The sequence below is a fragment of the Vanacampus margaritifer genome, chromosome 19, assembly GCF_051991255.1.
Source record: "Vanacampus margaritifer isolate UIUO_Vmar chromosome 19, RoL_Vmar_1.0, whole genome shotgun sequence".
Classification (NCBI taxonomy): Eukaryota; Metazoa; Chordata; class Actinopteri; order Syngnathiformes; family Syngnathidae; genus Vanacampus; species Vanacampus margaritifer.
Genome location: NC_135450.1, coordinates 1,819,915 through 1,827,414, shown reverse-complemented (window position 1 = coordinate 1,827,414; position 7,500 = coordinate 1,819,915). Strand labels below are relative to the sequence as shown.

The following is a 7,500-nucleotide window of genomic DNA, read 5'->3' as shown; positions in this document are numbered from 1 at the left end:
TGAAGAATTAAATGTTCATGATCAGTAACAATAATCGATATATGAAAATAGGTATTAAAATGTTATAATATCCTTCAGTCCCCCTTTTGGGCTTACGTAAACACTAAGCCCAATAACTAAATATTTAAACATTTTACACAAAGATTCCAGCGGGATCTACATCGGATGTTGCAGCAGGCCGGGCTGAGGAAGTAACAGACTCCATCATCATGTAAGAAGACTTATTTCGTACGTCCTGTTTTTCAATTGCGGCAGAAATAATTTTCTCGCAAAGGGAACGAATACAGGGTATACAACAACATCCGCATATTGTTATTAGCGCCGTAAATACAGCAATTGATATCAAAATTGTGGAAATTAAGGTTTTGTAGCGGCCAAATACAGTCATCCAATTATCCCATAGCGAAGTGTCTATACCCGAGTGTTCATTCATCTTTCTATTAAGTGTCCGGAGTCCCTTAATTGCAATAGTTAAAGTACCATCCGGTGCGGTATTATTAGGAATGAAGGTACAACATTGATCTGCGAACATTGAGCAAACTCCCCCTTTTTCTGCCAATAGCATATCAAGTGCAATTCGGTTCTGAAAAGCCATCAAAGATGTGGCAGCCAATTGGCCATGTACAGCTTCAAATCCAGATTGAGTCCAATTTCCTAGTCTTTGTACATTGTAATGCACATAATTAATTCTGTCTACATTTTTGTTAATGGTACACCACCAACAAATTAGGGATTCAAATCCTGAAGTTATTTGATTAGTCAATTTGTATTCATTTGGCACACCTCTCGGCACTCCAATTGCATCAATGTAGGTGGGGACATTTTCCTGTTGCCAAGAAGATCGTTTAATTCTATGGAAAGGAGGAGAAGATTGTGGTTCCCAAGTGTCAATCATTTGTAAAAGGTTATCAACCGAGGTGGGAAAAAGTTGTACTGGCAGAAGAAGGGTGATGAGAGCACAATATCCTTTGCCATCCCAAGGCAACTTGTCAAATATCTGATTATGCCCACACCACCACCAAATGTCAGCCCTTGATTGCGGCTTGAATTTTTGACCCACATTTATTATTGTAGTGCAGTGTGAAATGTGATCTAGTTCTCCCAATTGTTCTCCGGTACCTGTCATTTTAATACATGAAAAATTACCATCTGCAATTTCCTTTGAAAATATTGGTTTAGTTGTCTGCAAATTCACTAGTGGATATATCTTATCCCATTGAGAGCATTTGGCATTTGGGGCAGTTTTATTCATAATTTCCATTATACATTGTTCCTCGATTTTAGCCGGGATTACTCTCAATAAAGGTCGTGGTCCCACACATACTACACACTCCTTACCAGAGGCGTGTGCTGCCTCGTGTGCTAGCAATAGCCAATTGTTGCTGCTTTTGGACACTCCTGTAGTAACCCTAAACCATTCAATTACACCATCAATCGGTACACTTACAGCTTTTACCCCATTCTCCATTGAGTATTTAGTCATTTTTGGTTGGTCTAGCTTACTCATAGTCTTATTTACACAGATTAGAATAGGAAAACGTGGGTCAACGCCGTGGGACCATGCCCATAACAGTAATCCAAAACAGGAGGTGTTGTACAGAGTTACATTAGCTGGTCGTATATTCCCGTCGGGAATGGAAAAGGTTAATTCTAGTTGACCTCCCATTTTACGCAGTGTTGTCCTTTTAGAAAAGAAAACAGCCTCCTTGCTTTTTCCCGGTGGCCAATATTGTCCACTTTGGGTGGTTATAAAAGTACCCCAATCTAGTTGCGCAACATTTCCTGTCAAATACCACCAATATTTCACCCATATTCCTCCCCTTGTCTCTTCCCATCCTCTAAATCCCTTTAATGACGTAATGGGAATTTTGACAGAGGTGTTTGTGTTTGGGGCAACTGTCACCGTGACTGAGTCATCATACGTTTTGGATATAACCCAGGGAATGTGTGGAGAGTTCATGTCTCGCTTAGCCCGAATTTTTGTGGTTGCGTTTACAGATGTGGTTAGGGGATCCCAAAAACACAAAATTGGCATAACAGTCAGTATAAGAAAGAGTGTCGTAATGCAGACGCAATTGAAGACGCATTGTCTCTTCGAAGCAGCCATCTTGTGATTTTTTCTTTTTTTTTTTTTTTTTAAACAGTCGTCACTTTCTTTATTTTCTTGTGTGGATGGTGCACTCAGGTTCCTTGAGCAGCATCAGCAGAAGGTTGAACAGAGCCTTTTTGTGAAGAGGGTCCTTCTGCCTCTCTCCAACTGCCAGGGGTGCAAAAATCGGTCACCGGGATTTTATCTTCCCAAGTTGTGACTCATTCTTTGTGGAATGCCCTGGAAAAAGGGACACATTCCTCCTGTTTCCATTCGAAAGACGTCCTCAGCGAAACTCAATCTTCATGTAGTAATTCCTCAGCTCGTTAGCTGACACTGGAAGCAGTTGAATGGCCTCTCGGCTGGCACGTCTGGTCACTGGAGCAGCTGGCTGGTCTCTCTGTTGATTCCCGGTGGTGGCTGGCTCCTGAAGGTGGGGGTTGAGTAGAAGGCGGACCTCCGGCTGGTCTAATAGGCAAGATGTGGAACCAGGTGCCCCGTGGACTGGACTAGATTGACCTTTTCATCACCTTATCTGGGTGCAAAATATTTTCATTTAGTCACTAATAAACATTTATTCACATCCCTTCTTTTTGAAAGAGCATTTTGGTAGTGTTATTAGTTAGGGGTTAGTAAATGTTAGTAAAGTTCTGTAGGCCTCTCCTGTGGGAAAAAATTCTGTTTGTTGTGACATTAAATTAGGATCCAGCCTTTGGCTGACTTTAATGACCTGAGCACATTCTTAAATGCAAAAAATGAAAATCTTTAGCCAGTTCAAATCTGACGAGGCCAATTTTGTTTACAGAATGTAATAATTATTGGAATGTTTTATAATATTTATTGTTATAGATATAGCATGGATGTGCTTCCAGCCATTAAATAAATGCAACTTTCGTCAACAAATAAAATCAAAAAATAACATCTAACCCCAGGGCCCCAAGGGAAAAATAGAAATAGAAATGGAACATATTCACCTTATTTTCGCCGTCCCTGCCAAAACTTACTCCTTCTCCATGGTCAAGGAAATCCCCAATTGTCCTCCTGTAAAATTCATTCTCACGGACTATCTATAATTATCGCATTAAGACTAACTTTTAATTTTAAATTTATTTATTTAACATGGACTGTTTGTGTCCTTCGCGACGATATACCCAGACCAACCAATAATTCCCCCATCTGAAAAAAAAATCGCTTTAGAGACTCTTTCAGACTAATATATAAAGTTTTGCAGTAAATAAATTTTGCTTGCTTTTTGTTTAGAAAGAGGGGAAAATTTTACATTTAACCAGCAAATTCGACAATGCGTCCCAAGCAACTATTTAAATTTCAAAAGAGAATTCGGGAAAACACTAGAAGACCAAACTTAAAAAGTAAAATATAATAATTAAGATTGAAATAAATTGTATCTTATCTGTATTCATATTAGCTGTTTCAATTTCTGAAACCAGACGAAATTTACCTGTATTATCTTTTGTACTATAAAAATATTGTAGCTTATGCCAATGAATTTTACAAAGAATCTCAGTTTTCAGCCAATTCATCAATTATTAATACATAAAGTTGCCCTTAGTTTTAATGTTACCATTAAGCTTGCTAGTCCCCCTTTTTGATGTTTGTCCAAAAAGCTGACTGTTTCAAAATAGACAGAGATAAACAAATCAGATCAAATCAAAATAGACATCAAACGTTTTTAAAATGTAATAAATCTGTGTGTATATAGTGTTGTCAATCAGTTCATTATATTTACGAAATGTTTTACTGTAGATGTTATCACCTTATATCTGTCAAAAATAGAGTGCAGTGTAAACAGTCAGTATCACATCATATGGCCTGGTATCACTAATTCAAGGAAAGCATTGTTTGTGGGGTTGAGTCACCATCGTAGTGGACAGTTCTGGACGCAGGAATGCTTTAAGGACGCTTGTGCAGAGCATATGGAGCAGTTTTTCATAGGACAGTTCGTGCGGAGCATTGTGTGCATTGGGCAGTGGAGCAGTTTTCTTTTATCACATTTGTATATGATGGCACAGTCATTGTTGCAACAGGTGGCGCCAGGAACCTCCCCTCTCCATCAGGTATTGGCAGGATGTTTTGTGATGATGGCTGCATCACGCCCCTCTGATGGTGGTGGCAGTTGCAGTTTCTTTGTGGGTGGGGGTTTTTAAAGAGGTCTGTGTCCCGCCAGTTGACTTTGTTCCGAAATAATGACCCTTGACCAATAATCCTCACTCGACTGAAAACATTAAAATCTGCCCCAACAGTATTTAGGTTATAACATGTCAGTAAATATTAAAACCAAAAACTTCCTTTATTAAAAAAATTAAATAAAAATAAAAATAATAAAAAATAATAATTAAAACAATGAAAGTTTACAATTTTAAATAATTGCTAATTATATGTCAATATTTGTTATGGTTTACAATATTTAATTTAATATGTTTTGCATACCTTCATAAATAATACTTAGGATAAAATAGGACAGATATACTCTAACAATTTACAAATATAGTTAATTAATAAGTGTGTAGTTTTCAATTAATGTTTTCTCAATGGAGGCCGCAGCCCGTAAAGTCAGCCTTTGGTCAAACGTCAAAGCAGGAATGATTTTTAATTACATAGCACCTCAAATTATGTCAAAAATGTGTTTCTTCCAGATAGCTTCCCCAGTCTGTTTGTAATGAGACTTCAAATGTCGAATTCAAAGGTTAAATATATTCAGGAGAGATTAAAATTACTTTCTATTTATAAACGTCGGAGAAAAAATAAATAAAAAACTCCTTTTAAATTATAATTAACACATTACTTCATCCCCAGGACCGGAACATGGCACTTTGGTGCGACCCCAATTGTCCTTAATGGGTGTGTCTCCTGATTCTGAAAAGATATTTAAAATTTATTAAACAATGTTCTCGCGCACAAACAAAATCATAAGGGAAAAAACAATCATCTATATAAGAATTATTCCACATTAATTGCCATCCAAGTTATTTGTTTTTAGTTATTATTATTATTATTAAAATAAGAGTAGAGACTAAACTATTTAATCTAAAACAATCACACAATTAACATTACCTTTTATAAAAACATTTTATTTGACCTCATTACAAAGATTGATGGCTGTTGGCATTTTTTAACCCGAGAAAGGGAATGAGTCATAGCAACTACAATCAGTCAAAGCCACCCATGCTCTACAAGCATAAGACATGCATCTAAATTTTATAATATCTTAAAACTATACCTCTCTATGTTATTTGTGTATTAATATTCGTTCGTTTTATAGCAAACATAATTTTTAAATATGACGTATTTGCACTCTTGAAGCCAGTTTAAGTATTCAACATTAGTGCTTAAGAAATTTATGTAAGGGGCTTATAAAATCAGTTACGGCAACAATTTATATAATGTCGTTCAATTATTTAACGCAGACAATTGCGGGTTTTAGCGTTAGAAGTTTTATTAGTAATTTTACCGTCTAATTAATTTATCCCGTTTAGCGCTTATTAAACGGCTTAATTTGTTTTATTACATAAATTTGTATTATACAGTTATTTTATTTGCAAAGCAACATTTCAGTATTAATCATTTTTTCAATACACTTTTCTTAAAGATACGTCCGGGACTCTCCTCTATATAAAATTACATACACTCATAACATTATTAACGGGCGGTCGCCGTGTACGCACATTCAAAGTTAAATTGCAGTCATTAAAACCATCGAACAAATGCCATATCTTATTAGAATAAACTAACCTTTTTCACAATATAATCAAGTCCCGTCGTTCAATATTAATTACATTTTAAGTCATTATTTAAACGGTATGATTAATCCGGAAGCTTTAATTCCGACTAGCGGAAGTCATATCAGGTCAAATCATTTAGTCTTATATCATTATTTAGTTATATAAATGGTTATAACTTCACAAAAATACCTAAAGCTAGTATTCTAGCATTATTCATTATTTTGTCAACAAGCTTTCGATCATTTCTGGCTTTTCTTCCACTCGAAGAAATTACAGATGTGTGTTGCACCAGCTCATCTAGTTCGTGACGTTTTTTCACACATGCAAGTTCAACGTTCTTCATCAAAGAGATTAGACACACTGCAGATTGTAATGACGGAAAATAACCTTTTCTACAGCCGTCTTGCATCCAGTCGCAAAGTTCTTTTTTTGTTTCTCGTTTAGCCTTTGTAGGTAAAATCCCTATAGCCACAGCGCATGCGTTCCCAATTTGTTTATCCAGCGTCATCCCATCTAAACTCAACGGAATCCCATTCGGGTCAAACCACTGTGTTTTGAGTTCAAATAGAGTGTCCATGTTTCGTCTTAATTATTAACTCAGGTATTTTATAGCTTATTGATTTGTATTATATTATATTATATTGTAAATTATCATAGTTCAGTTGTATTATTATTTAAATGAAGTGACGTCTCACTTATAACAGAATTAATCAACTGTTCTCGTCGCGGTCCCTTTAAGATTTTACCGTAACGTTAGAGTTTCTTCACCGATCAGACGGCATACACACAACGGACAGACAAGACATGTCGTTTTGTACGACATATCAACACATAAATATCCGGATGTCAACTGCGCTACCCCAGCTTCAACAGTTTCTTTGTCTTTGAATTTTAATCACGAATATTCAATAGACCTATTGGCTTGATCTAAAGCGTCGTATCAAATATGCTTTAGTCAGCCCGACTTACACGAGTTGAGTCAATACATCTTATCTCTTATATCTTGTCTAAAAATGTCAATATCCAATTATTCATAGACCTATCGATTAATCTTAAAACGGCGTACTAAATCCGTTTTATGTCAATCTGACTTCCTATAAGTTGAGTCCTTTGTCCCTAGAAAATGAAGCAGTCGATCCTCCCGCAGCTTTAATCGGCAACACTTATTCAAGGATCTTTGTTATCTAATTACCCAAGAATCTATTACTCATAAAAACAAAGTGTTTGTCTCTCCCGCGCATCAGGCAGGGATCAAGACAAAGATGCTTTTTGAGCCGACTTCTCTCAACTTAAATATGTATGGACGTAAAACCAATGCCCACACATCTAACGCTTGGTTACAACAATAATGTTTCCCCAGCTGATTTACTCTCAACTTCAACAACTTAATCTTATGTCAACTGCGCTACCTCAGCTTCAACAGTTTCTTAACCTCATATACACAGACTTCAAATCAATTATCTACGTATCTATCGTCTGTAAAAACCAAATTGTAAAGACAAAATGTTTCCCAGTACTGACTTACAAGCGATCGCTATTCAATTCAATGTGCACCACAAATATGTATACTTCAAATACCGTAGGAAATTATTCAATTCAATGTGCACCACAAATATGTATACTTCAAATACCGTAGGAAATTCCACAATTATTGACTCCATACAACCAAAC

At 36.3% G+C, this 7,500-nt stretch overlaps 1 protein-coding gene and 1 long non-coding RNA gene across 2 annotated transcripts in view; one reads left to right on the top strand and one right to left on the bottom strand.

Annotated features, from left to right (window-relative positions):
- The window catches only part of frk (fyn-related Src family tyrosine kinase), a 64,197-nt gene that overhangs the window by 47,573 nt on the left and 9,124 nt on the right, over positions 1 to 7,500 (top strand). The gene's annotated exons all lie outside the window — the stretch shown is intronic.
- Positions 1 to 7,500, bottom strand: part of LOC144039403 (uncharacterized) — an 8,943-nt gene that overhangs the window by 498 nt on the left and 945 nt on the right. Inside the window, exons 1-2 of the long non-coding RNA XR_013289435.1 lie at positions 3,064 to 7,500; positions 1 to 2,624 (exon numbers count right to left, since the gene is read on the bottom strand). The exon at positions 1 to 2,624 is cut by the window's left edge and continues 498 nt beyond it; the exon at positions 3,064 to 7,500 is cut by the window's right edge and continues 945 nt beyond it. This is a non-coding gene — a long non-coding RNA (uncharacterized LOC144039403). The remainder of the gene's footprint in view (positions 2,625 to 3,063) is intronic.